The sequence below is a fragment of the Cyprinus carpio genome, chromosome B4, assembly GCF_018340385.1.
Source record: "Cyprinus carpio isolate SPL01 chromosome B4, ASM1834038v1, whole genome shotgun sequence".
NCBI lineage: Eukaryota > Metazoa > Chordata > Actinopteri > Cypriniformes > Cyprinidae > Cyprinus > Cyprinus carpio.
Window position 1 is genome coordinate 36649951 of NC_056600.1, and position 23156 is coordinate 36673106.

General features: G+C 36.0%; 1 long non-coding RNA gene across 1 annotated transcript; it reads left to right on the forward strand.

Moving 5' to 3' along the window:
- The first annotated feature begins 12411 nt into the window (after positions 1–12411).
- Positions 12412–19948, forward strand: LOC122137099. The gene is made up of 3 exons (XR_006154607.1): positions 12412–12818; positions 14847–14906; positions 19795–19948. It is a non-coding gene; the product is annotated as an uncharacterized LOC122137099 (long non-coding RNA).
- Positions 19949–23156: the final 3208 nt, after the last annotated feature.

Sequence of the window (23156 nt, forward strand, 5' to 3'; positions counted from 1 at the left end):
ATTTTTTCTTTCATTTTCCCCGACTGCAGTCAAATATAAACACATCGGTGAGACAAAGCTGACGTCTATTTTCGAAAATGGTGCTTTGATGCGCTTGTTTGAAAACTTGTGATTAAAGTGCCATTTAGCAGTCAAAAGTTATAAATGCACTTTGCCGACGCGGGTGGCGGCGGGCGGCGGCGGCGGTAGCAAAACCAACGTTTTGGATGGCCACCTACTGTATCCAATCCTGTTCAACACTACTAGTACTGCCCAATGGGAGGGCCTTTATACATCTGACCCTCTTTATGACATCCAGTATTTGGTAATAACTCAGCATATTAATCAGTATACTGATTACTTTCATAGTCATGCATAATATTATAAGAAAGATAATACCATATTAAGTAAATAACATACAATAACACAATACCGGCGGGCTTGAATGAGCAGCGGCTGTCGGGCTTGTCTTCATGGTGGCCAGCGGGCTTGAGTAAGTTGCGACTTCCATGCCATGGTGGGGAAAATGTGAAAACAAAAGACTGTTCAAAATGATAACAAAAACACAGGAGAAGGGGGCACCGCTTACTGTATCTGGTCTGGTATTCTGTCCATGGCTCGCCTACTTTGGCGGAGACAAAGGAGCATGGAAAGCAAGGGGATTAACATCAATAGTCTTTATTCATCCAAATAACAAGGAATACAGCCAGGAACACACACGTAGACTGAGGGGTTGATGAACAATACCGGACAAAGAATTCAGAACCAAACTCTCCTTAAGAACCGGCTTAATCAGGGGAAGACGAGACATACCTGGAATCAAACTGGAAACAACCAGGGAGCAGGAACAGAAAAACCTAATAAAGGCATGGATACACATGGGGACAGGGTTCCTGCAGGTCCTTAAAAAGTCTTAAAATGTCTTAAATTTACTTGTATCAAATTTAAGGTCATAAAAATTCTTTAAATTGTACAAGAACGTCTTAATTATGATTTCAGGAGGTCTTAAATTTGGGTACAGAACAGAATTGCGATACAGCTTAATGTGACGATTAAACTTCAAAAGGCTATGATTTTATTAAATAAATATGAGTGCTGCACGTTTCAAAGTCTGGTGCTGCGCTGCTTTGTGTTCTCCAAAAGCTCCTCCTGCTAGCAGAGAATGAATGTACTTTTTTAATAAGGCTGTTGTTGTGAGTAGGGTATTCCTGCAATACCTGAGACTGTAGTTGAATGACCGCATTTCTAGGACCCTATAGATTTTTTTTTTTCATTATTTTATTTATGTACAGTGCCTACAGAAAGTCTTCATACCCCTTAATAAGCTGGTGCTTGGTTTCCCTTTGACATTAATAAGGAATTGAGGTTCATCCGACCAGAGAATCTTTTTTTTTTTTCATAGTCAGAGTTATTTGTGTGTATTTTTGTAAATCCCAATCAGGGTTTCATGTATCTTTACTGAGGAGAAGCTTGAGTTTGGTCACTTTGCCATCAAGCCCTGATTGGTGGAGTGTCACAGTGATGTTTGTCCTTCTGTAAATTTCTCCCATCTCCATATAAGATCACGGAGCTCAACCAGAGTGACCATCACTGTCTTGGTCACCTCTCTAACCAAGACCCTTCTCCTTCTATTGCTCAGTTTGGCCAAGAGGCTACTGATTGTCTCAAACTCCATTCATTAAGGATTATGGAGGCCAAATGCTCCTGTGAACCTTCAACACAGCAGAAGTTATTTGTAGTCTTCCCCAGATCTGTCTCAACACAATCCTGTGTCTCAGCTATGCAGGGCATTCATTTGACCTCATGGCTTAGTTTTTGCTCTGACATCCATTTCAGCTGTTAAACTTTATATAGGCAGGTGTGTGTGCCTTTCCAAATCATGTCCATTCAAACTGAATTTGCCACAGGTTAACTCCAGTCGGAGTTTAGAAACATCTCAAAGACGATCCAGTGAAATTTCACATCAAAGCAAAGGGTATGAAGACTTTATTTTTTTCAGTGTTTATTTTTAATAAATTTGCAAAGTAGTGATAAATCCGGTTTCTCCTTTGTCATTATGGTAAGTGGGTTGTAGATTTATGTGAAAAAGAAGAAATTTAAAGCAGTTTAACATAATAACACAACATAACAAAATGTGAAAAAAATGAAGGGGTATGAAGGCTTTCTGTAGGCACTGTATGCGTAAGTGGTTCATTTTATTGCACTTGCTATTCAATTCGGTATATTATTATTATTATTATTATTATTATTATTATTATTATTATTATTAAGGAATTATGTATTTGTTTAATTGTATATACTTCATTATCGTCCTAACCAACTCCTAACCCTAAATACCCATTGGCAACCATCTTGAAATATTTAACCTAATATATGTCAATATATTCTATATATATTCTGGTTTTAAATTCAGTTTTCTTGGAAAGAAAGACTTGTGTCTGTGCGAGACTTCAGTTCATTAGCCCCAGCACAGCACTTCACGTCTGATGTGTGAACCACTTAAAGTGCAGTAAACGGTAAAACAATTGTGGTACAAATTATTGTGATTACTATAATAAATGTACAATTATTTGAATACAAAAACTAGTTTACAACATCTAGCAGCACAATGAACTGTTTTGCACAGCTAAATAGGCTAAATGGAGATTGCCGACACCCCCTCAAACACTCAAGTTCATGCTAGCTCTTACATTAAAAATAAGATGGAAAGATAAAAAAAGATCTAGTCTTTGTATCTGTTTGTTTGATATTTGAATCAGTTCCTAGAAATGCGGTCCTAGAACTGCAGCCTCAGGTATTGCAGGAACATTGGGTTGTTTTTTGTTCAGACTAATGCGAAAATCAACTCAAATGCAAACACACAGAGCTGTAAATATGAACTGGTGGGTCGATAAGAATCCTGCAGCAACCCTGGGGGAGCAAAACACACACAAAACACAGAACAGAGTCTGACAGAGGACAGTTAAACTTCTACAGTTTTGCTGGTTACACAGTTCAGTGATTGTGTTCCCTATTTGATTTGATGTATAAATCTGAAGCCAATATGTTATTTCTGTGATTTTTGTACAGTTTTGGAGTGCGTGTGGTTAGGGAGAACACAACACAAACTAACAGTTTTGTCATTTAATAATATCCGTTTATGTCATTGTGTCACATATGCACGCATTTCTCTGAATGACAACCCGTGATTCACAAAGTTTACTTCCAAACGCAGAGATAAGGTGCAGTAAAATGTGTCAGATTATAAATGTAACCATGGTTCCTGAGAAGCAGAATGAGACATCTGCATGCTATGGGGAACGGCAATCAAAGCAAGTCTCATGTTATGGGGAGTCAATGCTATGGGGAACGCAACAATCTAATGATACACATGGCAGTAAAAAGCTTATTATGGTTGAGTACCATCTGTACATATTCCAGCAAAAGCCTCAATATTTGCCCTTCTCTCTCCTCTCAGTACATAATTGCAGGCTCACTCTGCATTGCTGTAGAAAACAAACTTAATTCGCCCTCCAGTTACTGTTTGGTATGTACACAACACTTGTTATATTTAGGGGTAGGGGGCCAATCACCTGAAGTGCTGGAACACTATTGTGTTTGAACTGATTTTCTTGTTTCTGAAAATTAAAGATGAGCCCTAAACTGCATCAAAATTTAACCTACATAACTACAACTGAAATACCTTTACACCATAACTGTAGGATTGGTAAAAAATCAAGCGTAGTGTTATTTCTGTCAGGTCACGTTGGTCAAGCCATTTAATTAATTTAAGTATAAAAGTTTAACGTGAGTTCACCTACAAAACATACCTTATGATCATATGTCTTAAGACAGTAAAAAATTGGAGTGTACAGAGATTTTTTGACATCTGCATATTTTGCTGTAACCTAAACTTTCAGTGAAGATTGGCTGGATTTTGCTGTAAAAAAACATTATTAAAAAAAAAATATATTGCAGTTGTGTAACTAAATAATCTACATAAGGCATTGGTGCTTGGACCCTGATGGATTTTTTATTTATGTATGTCAAGTAGTTAATTTTTTATCACACTCTATATACTTTAACATCTATTTTAACACAGTGTGTTAAATAACTTTGCGCTGTTTTTCTGCCGATAGGTGAATGGTTCACTTGGACTGAACATTGTCAGTGCTGTAACCGCAGGCATTGCCCTTATTTTAATTTCACTGGATTTGGCAGGAGGACCACTCTACACTTACTGCAACAATTGTACATGTTATTATGATACAGAAAAGTATAAGGTATGTCATAAGCTCTTATGTTCATATTTATATTTATATTTATAGTAAGATCATTGTGTGGTCAGTACACTTACCCAAAGTCAAGCTTTAATCTGCATTTATCCGTCCAGTCTTTTTCCCAACATTTCAGAAGTAATTTATAAATCTCTTACCATTATTTATCATTTACAATGCATGAAAATATTGACATTATACATTAATTGTAAACTCAGTTTGATCAATAAATATATTACCACATGAACCTTAAGAGTAATAGATTCTTGACTGCCGAGCAGCCAGTGTAGCTGTTTGAGTACTAATTATCAATTATTTTGTTATTATTATCTGTGATAATGTTGGTTTTTCTCTCAGACTCTCTTTAAGGGAATTAGTGGTGTGTTGCTGTTATTCACCTTGCTTCAGTTTATCATCTCCATCTGTCTGTCAGTGTTCGCTTGTAAAGTGTCCTGTTGCTGTTGTCCTCCTCAGGTGAGTGATGCATCAAGTCAGGGGTTCCCAAGATTTTTTGTCAGCTGAACCCCTCAGATATATACGTATATACATAATGGATATATCTACACACTTGGGTTCACATTTTACAAGAACCAACAAACACTACAGTCACAATACAAAAACTTGTCTTAAATTCTTCACTCTTAAATGTTCAAACCATCTAACTTGTAATGTAGGATTGTGTCCACAAACATGCTGGAAATTATGTGAATGTATGAATTATGTGAAATTATTTTCATAAATCCAGATGAAAGCATGTTTCCACACCAGAACATTTCAGAAAGATTTCTGTATTTATTTTGCTTTTTTTCAATTCCATTTGAAGTACAATGAGGTCTATACACCTGTAATACTGGAACTGTCTGCCAGTTTCTATTGCATTTATACCTCTGCCAGCAAAGAAGGCATAAAACATTGTGTGTGTGTGTGTGTGTGTGTGTGTGTGTGTGTGAAAAGTTGATTTATTTCACTCCTTCCATTCAAAAAGTGAAACTTGTATATTATACTCATTCATTACACACAGACTGATATATTTCAAATGTTTATTTCTTTTAATTTTAATGATTATAACTGACAACTAAGGAAAATCCCAAATTCAGTATGTCAGAAAATTAGAATATTGTGAAAAGGTTCAATATTGAACACCTGGTGCCACACTCTAATCAGCTAATTAACTCAAAACACCTGCAAAGCTTTTAAATGGTCTCCCAGTCTAGTTCTGTAGGCTACACAATCATGATGGAAGACTGCTGACTTGACAGTTGTCCAAAAGGTGACCATTGACACCTTGCACAAGGAGGGCAAGACACAAAAGGTAATTGCAAAAGAGGCTGGCTGTTCACAGAGCTCTGTGTCCAAGCACATTATATGAGAGGCGAAGGGAAGGAAAAGATGTGGTAGAAAAAAGTGTACAAGCAATAGGGATAACCGCACCCTGGAGAGGATTGTGAAACAAAACCCATTCAAAAATGTGGGGGAAATTCACAAAGAGTGGACTGCAGCTGGAGTCAGTGCTTCAAGAACCACTACGCACAGACGTATGCAAGACATGGGTTTCAGCTGTCGCATTCCTTGTGTCAAGCCACTCTTGAACAACAGACAGTATCAGAAGCGTCTCGCTTAAAAAAGGACTGGACTGCTGCTGAGTGGTCCAAAGTTATGTTTTCTGATCAAAGTAAATTTTGCATTTCCTTTGGAAATCAGGGTCCCAGAGTCTGGAGGAAGAGAGGAGAGGCACACAATCCACGTTGCTTGAGGTCCAGTGTAAAGTTTCCACAGTCATTAATGGTTTTCGGTGCCATGTCATCTGCTGGTGTTGGTCCAACTGTGTTTTCTGAGGTCCAAGGTCAGCGCAGCGCCGTATACCAGGAAGTTTTAGAGCACTTCATGCTTCCTGCTGCTGACCAACTTTATGGAGATGCAGATTTCATTTTCCAACAGGACTTGGCACCTGCACACAGTGCCAAAGCTACCAGTACCTGGTTTAAGGACCATGGTATCCCTGTTCTTACAGGGTTTCCGCGGGGCATTAAAAAGCATTAAAAGTCCTTAAATGGATTTTGCGAAAAATAAGTTCTTAAATGGCATTAAAAAGCATTAAATTTGATTCCTACAGGCATTACATTTATATATAGTTTTGAAGAGAATTTTATATAAATTTATTGAATATAGCCTTCGTAATTAATAAAAAAAAATAGTTGTCGCAAGATATGTAACGTTACGTTAGTGTGATAAACACACGGAACCAGTTTGGTAATTGGTTCCGGCCGGAGCAAAATTGCCGTGATGCGGAGGTGATGCGGGCATTTTGTACAGCGGTGGACCGATCTGAACCTAGGAAAAATGGGAAAGTTTAGTTCTGGTTCCAGCCGAAGTGGCTGGAAAACATATCGTTACTCCTTATAATATATCACGTGCTCTGACACGCAGAAGCGGTTTCTGATTCAAGAACGAACTGAGTCTTTTCAATGAACCTTTTAAATTGGATCGCAAATTGCACCAAACGATTCATTCACTAATTAGAGTGATCCGATTGCAGCTGTTCTCGAGTCGACAACACTGATTCAAATGAACCGTTTAGTGCGAGTCTCCAGTGAACTGAATTCAAAAGTAAGAACCGGGAGATCTTGTGAGTGCGCGCGCATGACTGATGCTGTTAAAAGTAATTTATTAATGTCGAAATTTAGAATTAATTATTGAAACTGAAAATCATATTTAGGTCAAAACTGTCATTTGTTTGTGAACTAAATCTGCTGTAAATGGTGATCTATTTAGGCCTACTGAAATGCTTGAATGCAGACGATGCAGACACATCAATCGGAGTCTCTCTTTTAGGTAAAAAAAAAAAAAACCTAACCATTTACATAACAGATTAAATAAAATAACTCATGCACGTTCTAATTCAACGCTGCCATAATGTTAACAGTTTTATTAAAATGCTATGCATTTAGCCCTGTGTGACGTCTGTTTTTATATTGTTTATCAACTGTATACATTTTTATATTGTTTGGCTTAACTAGCCAGTTTATTCATAACCATACTGAAAATAAGTAAATATTGTTAGCTTATGCTAACTGTCTAGCTAACAAGCTTGCTGGTGCTAAGTTGAGGTAATTTTAAGATATAAAGTCCAAATATTTTTATTTAACCACCTAGATAGATTACATCTGGGGGAAAAAGAAAGGATGTGATGTTCAGAACATGGTAACAGTAATTATCAAAGTGGGAAGTGATGCCCTCTGGGGGCATTTGGCCAAGGGTGTTTTTACACCACAAACAAGGTTTGAGAAGAAAAAAATCATTATGAAAATAAAATTATATTCACCTTAAAATGTTCTTCCTAACTTCAGGCCTTATTCTCATGTCATATATAACTGTGATGTTCTGCAAAACGGCAAACTTTAAAACACATTTTTCTTCCTGGTGAAGATCAGATGGTCAGATCTGTTTTCTCTCAGGTACATCACAGTGTAAGCTTCACAGTGAACATCACTCTCCATAGTCCATATCAACAACAAAAATATATCTTGACTTCATATAGTGGTTATTTTGGGAAAATCTCAGGTATTTTGAGCAGTAGGATTATAAAAAATATGTGCTAATATAAAATTAAATTAAGTAGCCTATATAAAAATTGCAAAATCTATCTTTCGGTACTTTTTTACTTAAGTACATAAAAAATCGAGTACTTTTGTACTTTTACTTGAGTAAAATTGAAAAAGGAGTACTTTTACTGGAGTAATATTTTATTATACGTATCTGTACTTTTACTCAAGTACTTGATTTGTGTACTTCGTCCACCACTGGTGTGTATATATATAATATCTGTGGTTAGTCATGGGTCGTGTATGGCATTAATTTTTTTTTTAAATGGCATTAAATTTAATTTGAAGATACCTGCAGAAACCCTGTCTTAATTGGCCAGCAAACTCATCTGACCTTAACCCCATAAAAAATCTATGGGGTATTGTGAAGAGGAAGATGCGATATGCCAGACCCAAGAATGCAGAAGAGCTGAAGGCCACTATCAGAGCAACCTGGGCTCTCATAACACCTGAGCAGTGCCACAGACTGATCGACTCCATGCCACACCGCATTGCTGCAGTAATTCAGGAAAAAGGAGCCTCAACTAAGTATGTTGTACATGCTCATACTTTTCATGTTCATACTTTTCAGTTGGCCAAGATTTCTAAAAATCCTTTCTTTGTATTGGTCTTAAGTAATATTCTAATTTTCTGAAATACTGAATTTGGGATTTTCCTTAGTGGTCAGTTATAATCATCAAAATTAAAAGAAATATACATTTGAAATATATCAGTCTGTGTGTAATGAATGAATATAATATACAAGTTTCACTTTTGAATGGAATTAGTGAAATAAATCAACTTTTTGATGATATTCTAATTATATGACCAGCACCTGTATGTCTATTTTCCCAAAGGTGCCGTTTTCTCCACAAGTTTTAACTCCACAGCCCTCTGATTTCAGACCCAATAATTTCCATGATCTTAACAGTTTAGAGGTAAGAGAAGATTGAAAATAATGAATTATCTGGCTTTGGTGTTCAGTGTTTATGTACTGGAAATGTGTAAAGCACTCTGTAATGGGTGCAATAATTGTTTAATAAGCAATCAATAAGCAAAAAGCTGAGTGTATACTTTTTTTTTCTCCTGCAGATACCTGTGGTAGGCAGCTCTTCCTTGAACAATTATTATGAAGAACCTCAATACAGTAATTGTGAATAAATATTAATTATTGAAAGTGGGCAAAGTTTGGTCCTGCAGTTGTGTGTGATGGGACTTTTATGCAACACATGGGTTTCCCAACAATTTTCTGTCCATTACCTTTAATGTCTTTTCATCACTTTATCAGATAATAATTGGATTTTTTAAAATGTGTGTAAACAAAAACTATTGAAGACTACACAGACTATTTCATGATTTTCTTTCTTTAGTTTCAAGAAAGTTGCATAATCATCAGTGAAACTAGATAGATTGATTTGAACAACTGTAATTGCTTCATACCATATAATCTGTAAGAATAAAGTATACAGAAGGAAACATTTGTTAACTCATGTCTTAATTAAAACAAAAAATGGTGTTTCTTTAACAAGGCTGATGGAAACCTCCATGAAGTTGCACCGATGTAGCAAGTACATCAGGTGTTATGGGAAGTGTTCCCGGTTCCAGTTTACCTAATTAATGCAGCCTAAAAATCCTTTAACGGATTTGGATATTAGAAGTGTATTAGTATGTTATGTGTAAGCCAGGTTAAAGAGATGGGTCTTTAATCTAGATTTAAACTGCAAGAGTTTGTCTGCCTCCCGAACAATGTTAGGTAGGTTATTCCAGAGTTTGGGCGCTAAATAGGAGAAGGATCTGCCGCCCGCAGTTGACTTTGATATTCTAGGTATTATCAAATTGCCAGAGTTTTGAGAACGGAGCGGATGTGGAGGACTATAATGTAACAAGAGCTCGTTCAAATACTGAGGTGCTAAACCATTCAGGGCTTTATAAGTAATAAGCAAGATTTTAAAATCTATACGATGTTTGATAGGGAGCCAGTGCAGTGTTGACAGGACCGGGCTAATACGGTCATACTTCCTGGTTCTAGTAAGAACTCTAGCTGCTGCATTTTGGACTAACTGGAGTTTGTTTACTAAGCATGCAGAACAACCACCCAATAGAGCATTACAATAATCTAACCTTGAGGTCATAAACGCATGGATTAGCATTTCTGCATTTGACATTGAGAGCATAGGCCTTAATTTAGATATATTTTTGAGATGGAAAAATGCAGTTTTACAAATGCTAGAAACGTGGCTTTCTAAGGAAAGGTTGCTATCAAATAGCACACCTAGGTTCCTAACTGATGACGAAGAATTGACAGAGCAGCCATCAAGGCTTAGACAGCGTTCTAGGTCATTACATGCAGAGCTTTTAGGCCCTATAATTAACACCTCTGTTTTTTTCAGAATTTAGCAGTAAGAAATTACTCGTCATCCAGTCTTTTATATCGACTATGCATTCCGTTAGTTTTTCAAATTGGTATGTTTCGCCAGGCCGCGAAGAAATATAGAGCTGAGTATCATCAGCATAACAGTGAAAGCTAACACCGTGTTTCCTGATGATATCTCCCAAGGGTAACATGTAAAGCGTGAAGAGTAACGCTTTACATGTTACTGTCGTCATGAAGTCATTTGAAAAACTGGTTCTGGCTTATCTGAAGGACATCACTGGACCCTTACTGGACCCCCTGCAGTTTGCTTCCCGAGCAAACAGGTCCGTGGATGATGCAATCAACTTGGGATTGCACTTCACATGCAACATCTGGACAAAACAGGGACTTATGTGAGGATCCTGTTTGTGGACTTTAGTTCGGCTTTCAACATCATCATCCCAACAGCCCTCCAGACCAAACTGACCCAGCTCTCTGTGCCCACCTCCGTCTGTCAGTGGATCACCAGCTTTCTGACAGATAGGCAACAGCTAGTGAGACTGGGGAAATTCATGTCCAACAGTTGCTCCACCAACACTGGTGCCCCTCAGGGATGTGTTCTCTCCCCACTGCTTTTCTCCCTGTACACCCAACGACTACACCTCTAAAGACCCCTCTGTCAAGCTTCTGAAGTTTGCAGATGACACTACAGTCATCGATCTCATCCAGGACGGTGACGAGTCTGCTTACAGACAAGAGGTTGAGGAGCTGGCTGTCTGGTGCAGTCTTAACAACCTGGACCTGAACACTCAAAACAGTGGAGATGATCTTGGATTTCAGGAGAAACCCCCCAGCTCTCCCCCCACTCACCATCATGAACAGCACTGTGGCTGCAGTGGAGTCATTCAGATTCCTGGGAACCACCATCTCTCAGGACCTGATCACATTGACTCCATTGTGAAAAAGGCCCAACAAAGGTTGTACTTCCTTCGCCAGCTGGGGAAATTTAACCTGCCACAGGAGCTGCTGAAACAGTTCTACACAGCCGTCATTGAGTCTGTCCTGTGCACTTAAATAACTGTCTGGTTTGGTTTAGCAACAAAATCATCAGAAGACTACAGAGAACGGATTATTGGTGATCCCCTGCCCACCCTTCAAGAACTGTATACATCCAGAGTGAGGAAAAGGGCTCAGAAAATCACTCTGGATCCCTCTCATCCAAGTTACCCCCTTTTTGAACATCTGGCCGGTGCTTCAGAGCTGCAAATACCAGGACAGTCAGGCACAAGAACAGTTTCTTCCCCCAGGCAATTTACCTCATGAACAGTTAAATGTTCCCCACTTATGCAAAAAATGTGCAATATTCTTATATTTATTTGTTACCCCTCCATCCAAGTACATCTCTGCATCTTACTCTATTCTATTCCATTATCATCTATAGCACAACTGTTCATACAATTTATTTACTGGCAATTTGTTTTTTGTGTGTTGTTGTTGTTGTTGTCGTCTCTATGTACTGGAAGCTTATGTCACTAAAACAAATTCCTTGTATGCGTAAGCATACTTAAAGCTCTTTCTGATTCTGATTCTGATTAATATCTTTTGGTAACTCTTGTTAGCTGTTTAGGCTTACTAGTTTAAGAGTCCAAAGATATCACAATACCAGTGTTATGTGGTAAAATAAAATGCAATAAAAAATGCAATTAGTAATGCAGAACTTTTTGTAAAAACTTTTGTGAGAACTATGTAGTGGTGGAAATGAGATTGTAGATATTCTGGCAAGAGGATCTATAAAGCATAAAACAGTTGATATACAAATACCGTAATGTAGAACAGAAATCAAAACCATTATTAAGGGACATACAAACAAAATATGGCAAGAATACTGGGACATAACTGAGACTGGACGACATCTGTATAACATACAAAAACAAGTAGGCATAAGTCGTATGAGCCAAAGCAGGAATCCAAAGGAAGCAACCCATACGGAAAGGTAATATATTCGCATATATGTGAAGCACTGTTTAATATATTGAAATATATTTTGAAAATATATTTTAAAAATACATATGTTGCGTGTGTGTGTGTGTGTGTTACATTATATTCATGCCTCAAATAACTTTTAATCAATGTGTTTTTGCAGTGCAGCAATGCATTTTGTTTCTACACTATGTTTACCATTTTTAAAGCTATTATTATATTATATTATATTATATTATATTTTATTATATAGATCCTATATTCTAATTCTATTTAGGCCTACTATCAACTTAAACAATATGTTATCAAGTGTCAGGACAAGTTTATAATTTTATGTACTATGTAAACGCTGTGTAATGAGTTTGATGGGCGCGCGCGTTGAACATTCGACGCGCATTTAAACTGGAGTGGAGGGAGTTACCATGGAAACGGGGCGGCAACTCAGCTGACAAGTAGCAAATCTCTCCGTCTCTCACTGTTGTTTTTACTGCTTTCAGGTAAGTTTAGTCCCTAAAATTACACAAATAATACATACAACTTTTCCTGACACTTTCTTACATGTAATTGACACGCTTCTGTTGAATATTTACTTTACAGAAATGGTTCAGTGTCATGGGGATAAGTCCTTTAGCATCACAACCGTGAGCTAACAGAGGCTAACTATAAGAGGTAACAAGCTAGCTATAGATTTGAGCTCTTATTTATGAAATTTTGGGATTTTAATCACATATTATGTTATTAAACATAATTAGGTACATAATAAGGTAGTTTTTTTTATAGCTTTGTATATGTTTTGCTGGCAATTTGTTAATGGATGAATTAAAAAAAGCTAATTAATTTAACCGTTCTGTATAATATGGTATCATCCTGTAACGTTATTTAAGGCTTTAAAGAAGCATTATGAAAGCTGTATTGAACGCAGTTTGTCCCGTATTTAAGGCATATGCCGTATGACCACCTAGACCATACGAATACCAAACTCTAAGCTGAGAATCAGTTTTTCTTTTTTTGACCAGTGTTTGATTTGTGAGCATAGCTGTTCGAGGGAGGCTTTAAGACCAAGCGGAATCCTCTGCCGGCTGCTCGCTCCCGCGCTAACCGAGTTAGGTTTTTTAACGTCCGCGTTTCGACTTCAGCTAATGTTAATCAGTTTGGGAGAATGCAAACAACGTGATTCCAACATCCAGCCATGCAAGAAAACATGCATTTTTACCTGAGGGAAGACGTAATCAATAAGGAAAGTCGTCTTTCTTTAATGTAAAGTTAGGTAATGTTGTTAAATACCTATGAAACAATTTATATTTAAATAACTTACAGCGTACTCTTAACCTTGAATCTTAAACAACAAAACGACCAATGAAGTGTCAAGCACCCAAAGCAGTCCATTAATTCTAAAGTTATCTTTAATTGAAAAATAACCATTTCCATTTGTACTGTAGTAGGCCTACGGTATAGCTATTACACACACGCAAAGTCAGAAAGAGCTTTATTGTCAAGTGTGTTTGCACATACAAGGAATTTGTTTTAGTGTCACAAGCTTCCAGAACACAGAGACAACAACAACACACAGATAATAAAAAATAAGATGTGAACATATAATTAAAAATTTGATAAAATAAAGAAAAAACTGTAATTTTGTGAAATAGCCTATCATTGCAATTTAACATAACAGTTTTATATTTTAATATACTTTAAAATATAATTGATTCCTGTAAAGCCATGCTAAATTTTCAGCATCATTATGATCCTTCAGAAATCATTAAATTATGCTGATTTATTATCAGTGTTGGAAACAGTTGTGCTGTTTAATATTTTTTGGGACCTGTGATATTATTTAAGGATTCTTTGATAAATAAAAAAGTATAAATAACAGTATTTATTCAAAATATATTTTTTTTGTGTGTGTGTGTGTGTGTGTGTGTGTGTGTTAAATATACACTACTGTTTGGTCAGTACATTTCTTTTTCTTTTTTTTTTTTTAAAGAAACTTTTAGAAAACTTTTATTCAGCAAGGATTAAGGTGATAAATGGATAAAAAGTGATACTGTTAGAATATTGTCAAAATTTCTATTTTGAATAAATTCTGTTGTTTTTAACTTTTTATTCTATTTATGGAACACAGGTTCCAAAAATATTAAGCAGCACAACAGTTGATAATATTATCAACACTGATAATAACTCAGCATATTAGAATGATGTTCTGAGTAATGATGCTGAAAATACAGTGCTGCGTCACAGAAGTAAATTAATAAAAATGATATTTAAAAGTATAATAAGGAAACCAATATTAGAAATTGCAATAATATTTCACAATATTACTATTTTTGTGTATTTTTGATCAACTAAATACAACCTTGATGAGCATAAGAGACTCCATTAAAAAACATTACAAATCTAAACGATATATACCCGTTTATATATATATAAAAAATATTTATATATATATATATATATATATATATATATATACACATACAATATATTTCACCTATATCATCAAATATCTTTAAAACCTAAAAACGTAATTTCTGTTTTCTTAAGATTTTTTGTATGTTCTGTACATTATTCTTTCTCTTTTCTGCATTTCACCTCTGCTGTAGTTTATTTCTAATAAATCTGACATTGTATACTACGTATTGTTGGCTCTGTTACACATTGTTTATTTTCCTATTTTCTTCCATGCTGATGACCGTGCAGCAGAGTTGGAGTGGACCTCTTGTTGAAGAATTTCTCCAGGCACTATGAACCATCTGACTAGTAAGAAAAAACCTCAAACATTCAGAAGTTTATCAGATATTAAAAATATATGTCAAATAAATATCAAACAATTTTTTGAGTCCTGTATGTCTTACAAGGCCATCCTGTTTAACACTGCACTGAGGACACTACAACCAGAGAGGTACAACATAATTCAAAATGAGACACAGATGATAATAAAAAAAAGTGCTTTGAAATGAAAATTAATACTGGTAAGACAGAACCGAGTACCAAGTACGATTTTCTAAACTTTAAATGTAGTAAAGTGTTTGTTCAAGTAGACTTTGTTGCTTGTGGAAACCTCACACAAGCCTGAAAGGTGTTTTAAACTTAAAATCTTATTTGCACTCTTGAAAACTGTTCACCAAAGACTAAATTTCAGTCCAGCAGAATTTTCTGCACACTTCACCACCAAGATCAAAATGAGCATTGTGAATGTAAAAGCTTCACATTACATTTATAACAACCATTGTTAATATTTGAATTATATTGAATTATATTATGCCTTGATAGTGGACAATACCGGATATTTTGACCAAACATATTTAGGGTTCAGATCGCGCTATACGTCGAGAATAATGCACTTTTTTTTTTTTTTAAATGGCATTTATCAGTTTTTGAAAATGAACTTTTCACACTTGCCATACTCCAACAAGGTGAACGCACTGACCAAACAAAACAAAATTGGTGGCAGTGTGAAATGAACATAATGCTGTTTGTTAGGTGTGAGATTCATTAAACTTGGTTTGCTATAATACATCTATTCAGAAGTGCACCAGTGTGAATCATAATTTCCCCCACATTTGCTGTATATCCATAAAGTCATATCTATTGCCGCGTTTCCACCGAAATTACCCCGAACAATTGTACCAGGTACTTTTTTCCGCAGGAACTATTTCCCCCCCCACCTGTTGCTTTCAGTGCTTCCACCGCGGTCTAAAGCAGGGGTTCCCAAACTTTTAAGCCCACGACCCCCATGATAAATGCGCGCTGCTGCCACGCGACCCCCGCACCCCCCCCCCCCCCCTGCCCCGCGACCCCGCACCCCCACCTCAACAACCCCTTTTTTTGGAGCCTCCAAACACCTTTAACTTTAGCAAACAGCGGGATACGTTGTGTTGCTGCGCGTGATGTACGTACGTAACTTGATTGTGATTGACGCTGACGTAATCTCGTAATGTCTGGGACAAAATTACAAATTGAATTAAAATATATATATATATATATATTTTTTTTTATTTTGTATCAGACTTTTTCTGCAAACACCATTTAACAAGTATTGAATAAACCCTTTCACACGTAAGTTTAAAATATTCTGGCTGACCCCCCAGCGTGAGTTTTTTTCAAGGCGATCGTTATTTAGATGTGTCACTTTTTATGGTTTCCATGGTGACGCGTCATTGCTTTTCACGTGACACACCGCAGAAACAACAGAGCTGAATGAATGATGATGTGCTTTTATGTCATTTTTCCTTTTTTTTCCTTTTTTATTCAAAATATTCACAAATTTGTTAGATATGGAATGAAATAGCTGATATTCCGATTTTCAAATATATGCAAGTGGAAGTGTTTTGTTGTTTAAACGCCTTTATAACGATCGCGTTAGTTGAGCTGTATGCGCGATGGGCGCCGCTATCTTAGTTTGTGCCCGCAGACGCAGTTCAGAGAATCGGATCTGTTGGATTTACAACACGTGAATTCATCCACTTCTCATGAAATACATAAAAGTAAGTGGATGGTGAACTGGGTGAATAATAGAGTAAACTTTAAAGTTACTTACACAATGTGTATCTGATATGCATAAAACGTGTCTAATTATAATGGAAAGGATTATTATTGCCTCGTCCTTTGACATCAGTGTGTATTTTACAAACTCTAAATGTAGGCCTATTGTTTTTTTTTAGTACTTATATGTCTGAAACCTAAAATAAATATTATGTGGTTGAAAACACTGAAAAGTTGTGATGACAGCTCTGAGTCTGAGCGCGCCTGTCTCTGGCTCAGCGCCAGCCAACGCGCGAGAGCATATTTGAATTTCACGTCATGCACTGACCGGTGTGATCGTACACTCCAGGGACCAGCCTAGACTGATCACACCGGTGTGATCGTACGTGCGAAAGGGTTAAATTAATTGCAACAAAAATATATAGGGCCTATATATTTTTTCCACTTTTTTTATAGAAATCATCTCGCGACCCCTGCGCCAGGGTGGGGGGTCGCGACCCCCACTTTGGGAACCACTGCTCTAAAGTACCGTGAAGATTAGGCAAATAGTCTGGTGACGTAAGCCTGCGCGTGTTTTCTCATTACAGAGTATGCAATTTTTGGACTTGCATCCTCGGTAGTTCGGACTTTGCGAGTTCGACTCGGGAGTGTGATCTCTCGCGGATGAAACGACGCAAGTCTGGTAATTCTGCAAACAACAGCGTACTTAACATCAGTCAGCTCGCCTTGGCTACTGCAATTTTCCTCACTGTATATGTACAATAAGATGAAATAGGCTATGATATCAAATACCACTGCCTCCTTTCGTTTTCATTTAAACATAATAATAGCCGCAGAAATGTACTTCGTCCAGTGAAATGTGTATATATACAGCCTACAATACAATTTCCTTTTTATTTTCATTTTAAAGGGTTAGTTCAGCCAAAAATGAAAATTATGTCATTAATGACTCACCCTCATGTCGTTCCAAACCCGTAAGACCTCCGTTCATCTTCGGAACACAGTATAAGATATTTTAGATTTAGTCCGAGAGCTTTCTGTCCCTCCATTGAGAATGTATGTACGGTATACTGTCCACGTCCAGAAAGGTAATAAAAACATCATCAAAGTAGTCCATGTGACATCAGAGGGTCAGTTAGAATTTGTTGAAGCATCGAAAATACATTTTGGTCCAAAAATAACGACTTTATTCAGGATTGTCTTCTCTTCTGGGTCTGTTGTGAACGCGACTGCTGTGACTGTTGACGTAGGACGCTGCTGACGTGTTTTCTGGTGCGCCCAATAACAAAGAAAACACGTCAGAAGCGTCATACGTCAACTGTCACAGCAGTCAGTCGCACAATTGAATGAAGACCAAAGATTACCTGTTAGATTTACACAAAACTAATTATGTTTTAAGTTTAACCACTAAAGAGACATCAGAGCCAGCGGCACATATCAGAAGGTCTAGCCGAGTTGAGACTGCTCTAGGCGGATACATGAGCAATGAGCTCCCGCTGATCACGTGGAGCTGACCGTCTCTGAAATCGGCGAAACACATTTTTAAATAGGCGCTGTCTTTATAGACCCCTTAATCGCCTACGTCACTGTGACGTCACCGCTCTAGCTGGAGGCAAAACATAAGGAAGAACTCATAGCAGGCGCACTAAAAGTTTGAGGTTTTGACTTTAAAATGTCATCTTGTTGTGTTTTTTATGGCTGCCAGAATAGAAGGAACAGCACTTTTGGTTCAAAACTAAAGTTTCACTGGATCCCCGCCGACATTCCTTCACAGAAATCAAGAAGACAATTGTGGTTGAATGCAATATGACGTACAGACTAGACAGAGACGATCATAAATAATGCTCGTGTTTGCAGTGCACACTTCATATTAGGTAAAATAATCTATGCATATGTACTGGTGTGTTGGTTTTATGTTTTATAGGTGAAAAGTCGCCAACCTTCAGCGGACTAGCTAGCTTAAATGTTAAACAAACATACAGCGATAGATGTGTGTGCCATGCTTTGAATGGTCTCTTAAAATAATCCACATTGCTAATCATAGTTAGCCCAGCGATAGGTTACATTAGACAATAAGCCTTGACAAAATTCCCCAAACCACCCGAAAGTAATTCATATGTTGTCTAGGAAATATCCAAAACTTGGTTAAAATGTTTCCAATGAGAACAAGATACAAGAACTACACCAGGCTTAGCTAAAAATAAATAAATAAATAAATTAGGCTACTGTAATGTTATCCACTCGTCATTATATTTTGGTCAGATAACCAGTTTGGTCAGTGAACTGAGTGATCAACTGAATTAATTGATAAATGTATGCTAACTCCCACTTTTTTTTATTATTATTTTTTTTGTCACGGTCCAGCAGAGTCAGTGACTGTACATATTCGGACAGTTCCAAACCTTCTTCTGCATCCATGTTTAATAAATCCCTCCTAAAACGTGCTAGTTTACGCTTGTCAACATTGCGTCCGCGCCTCTTTGCCTCCAGCTAAGCCCCGCCCACCCCGGAGACGTTGCAATGTTTACAAACTTTTAAGGGGTCTATATATAAACCACAGATTTGAGTTTTCAACAACTACATTCTCGCCTGAAATACTTTTAAAACTACATTTCATGATACAATAAAAGTGATATTTTGAAAATGATCCGAATAAATGGTGGTTGAAATCACAATGCTGCGTGAACTCAACCAATCAGCATGTTTAGCGCTCAAGTCCCGCCCCCAAAAGTTCCGGACCTTTGAAAAAGTACTACCTCGTGAGCAGGGACTTTCTGAGGGGCATTTTTCTACCCGGAACTTTATTTAGTTCCTGGTACCTGCGGTGGAAACACACCGAGTACCAGCCCGAAGTCCCTAGTTCCTGGGTAAAGTTCCAGCGGTGGAAACGCGGCTTATGTCCTAGTCTTCTTTCAGTGGTTAAGATCCAATATTTTTTTATGACGGACACAAGTTTCGGAGGCATTGTGTAAACGTGACTGACACAACGTGAGGTCGTATTTATTTTTTCATGTGTGAAAATATCTGACTATAGTGTGCAGTGACCTTAAAGATTAAGGGTACAAACACTTGACCAGAATCATGTCAAGTGACAACTGACTAATCCAGATGTTTTTTATCTTCTTTCTTGTTTTGTTTTGTTTTGTTTTGTTTTGTTTTGCAGATGCTGTCATGAAACGCCATGAAAAGGCAACTGCTGGACACCTGGGACAGGCCATCAATTCCAAGTTGGCGGAACTGAGGTTTCAACTGAAGAAAAAGGAGAACTGTTAGAGTTTAGAGTTGTCTAATAGAGAGGGTGAAGGAAGAACATCCAAACCCTGACCCTGCTTCCTTCAAGATTTTTTATGGATTTATATAATGGTGTTTTTTCGTAAAGACAGTGGCAAAATTAACATGACACTACTTTGATGTTTTGTTCTACAAATTAAACCACACACACACTCCAAAAACACAAATTTTGATACAATTTACATTTGCAAGAAAAAAAAAAATCAAAGTATTGTCATGTTAATTTTGCCACTGCCTTTACTTTAGGAAAAAACATCATTATATAAATCCATAAAATCTTGAAGAAATCAGTGGCAGGGTTTGGATGTTCTTCTTTCACCCTCTCTATTAGACAACTCTAAACATTTTTTTTTTTTAACAGACTTTATTAATTAAAAAAAAAAAAACTCCTCTTCAAGAATTACTTTTCAGGTTTTAGCATCATCCTTTAGTATTCATAATAGCAATTTCAGTAAAGTTGCTGGTTTGATTTATGTTTTAACTGTGCAGTTTATGTGCATTCTGCTGTTTTGTCAATGTCAATAAAATTCTTATTTTTCTATAGTAGGTGTTATGTCATCTGAATATACTGCAAATTTTTGCAAGTGAATTTATACTGTCACAGTTTTTAAGTTGCATTGTCTGGGGATTTGTACATTTTTCAGTCTCCAATTTCTGTTCAGTATTTGAATGTTTAAATTCATATATATGTGTATATATATATGTGTATATATATGTATATATATATATATATATATATATATATATATATATATATATATATATATATATATATGTATGTATGTATGTATATATATATATATATATATATTTACATGTACTGAAATGTAATATTTAACAAATATTAGAAATTAATACATAGACATATATTGCAAATTAATATATTTACATAGTCTGATATCCTAATGTATTTACATATATGGGAAATAAATATATGTAAATATTTACAATATAAAATATATTTACATATATATAAATGTAATATATTTACATGTACTGAAATGTAATATGTTAACAAATATTAGAAATTAATATATAGACATATATTCCAAATGAATATATTTACATAGTCTGATATCTAAATGTATTTACATATATGGGAAATAAATATATGTAAATATTTCCAATAAAAATATATTTACATATGTTTAATATATGTGGAAAATATTAAAAAGCGGCCAAAATCAAATATTTAAATATGTTTTATAAAATATATGTAAATATATTTTAAAATATATTACAAAAATATATTTTCTTCTATTTAAATTTAAGATATTTCAATATATAAAAATGTATTTATTTTAAATATATTTCGATCTATGTGACTTCTGTATGGGAAAGATAATTACACGTCTTAGAATAGATCATGCTGGTGTAAATTTTACATTACAGAGAATAGGAAAACACCCCACTGGTTTTGCAACCACTACAACACACAAGAGACAGTGAAACATATTTTATTAGATTATAAAAGGTATGAAGAAGAAAGAAGGGAGTTAGAAACACAAGTTGGAAAACAGAACATGACAGTGGGAAATCAGGTAGGAAAAACAATGTCTAGGGAAATATATAGTCTTCTAATGAATTATTTGAAAAATACTGGGATAAGTGAAATAATTTAATAGAAATATATATAGGTAAAAAAACTTTTTTTTTTAATTGTCTCCTTCCTTTCTATCAAGCTACTGCCCACACTCCAGTCCACTAGGTGGCAGTAAATGCACCTTTAAGTTGGTTTGCCAATAAAATTAAAAGAAGTTCAAGCTTGGTGAACTCTGACATGCGAATTCACAATCACGTGATACCATGTGAACAACGGCAGATCGATATGTCACAGCATGACCATCTGAATTAAAAGAACATAAATTTAAAAAAGTGGGGTAGATTGTATGTTTTTATTATATGTATTAATATGTATTATTATTTGTTACATGTTGAATTCTGTGGTGGTGATTCTAACACACAAGAGTATAACAACAACAGACCAAGGTGAGTTCCAGACAAATCTGTTAAAACTACAACAAAACAAAAACAGAGCAGTAGTGCGGTCACGTCACTTAATGTACATTTGGCTCCAATTAAAATCATAGAAACCCCTGGACTTGCAGTTAAAATGGCCAGATATTAAACAAACAAAAAAAAAAGTTTACTCATAAAAACACTCATTAAATCAAGCAATGAACTCATCATACATACCAAGAGAACTTTACAATGCTGCAATACACATAGTTGCTCACCAAGCAGGACTACAACTTCTTGCCCATGACTAAAAACATACAAGGTAGTTAGCCTCTCCATTTAACAGACAAAAGTCAGCTTTGGAACAGGGACTAACCACTGTTGCTAACTCTAGCGAGACAAATAAGCAACCGAAGCTTCAAAAACAAGCCCAATATTTTTTGATGATTTATTATCAGTATTATTACCAATAAATGAGCCTGCAACATATTGACTGAAACTACTCTTTTATCTAAAAAGTAAAAACAAGTTATTTTACAAAAATCAAAGTGGGAACAATATTCATCTCCAATCACCTGTAGGCAGAATAGGATGAAAGAGATGAAAAAGAAAAAGAACACTGGAGCTTCAAATTCTAGTGTATAAAACAAATCTCCATTAGCACTCATATCTTGATTAACATGAAGTCACTGTGAAATATATTTTAAATGCTATAATTCCACTGGCCTTAATCTAGAGCAACAAATAACAAACAGCAAGAGGTAATCAAAAATTGATAAAAAAAAATTCATTAATACAGTTCTGCAAAATTTTGCTTAACATTTACAGTTTTATAAGGCAAACGTTAAATTTTACACTGAGATGACTTGGTTTAAAAAGTATTTTGCAGAAACACAACACATTAAGCAAAATATTGAACCAAATCAATTTAAACTAGGGGTGTCGCGATATACCGGTATTGATGATAAGCATGATATTCAAAGCAACAATTATTGATATCGTGTTAATTTAGTGTGTGACGATATACTGGTATTAGCGATAACCCCAATATTTAAAAATAAAGCTGCAAGCAGCAATTCCGGGACCAAGCCCGAATGGGCTGTACCCCAGAGCAGAGCGGGAAGAAATGGCAGAAATTCAATGTACAATAGGAAAACAGATCGGTTCAGAAGTAGAGAAGTTTGAAATTGAACAGAAATTCAGATGAGAATGAACAAAAACACATTTTTGATTCAATACGAACACACACTGAAAATCCAATGTCTAAAGCTGAAG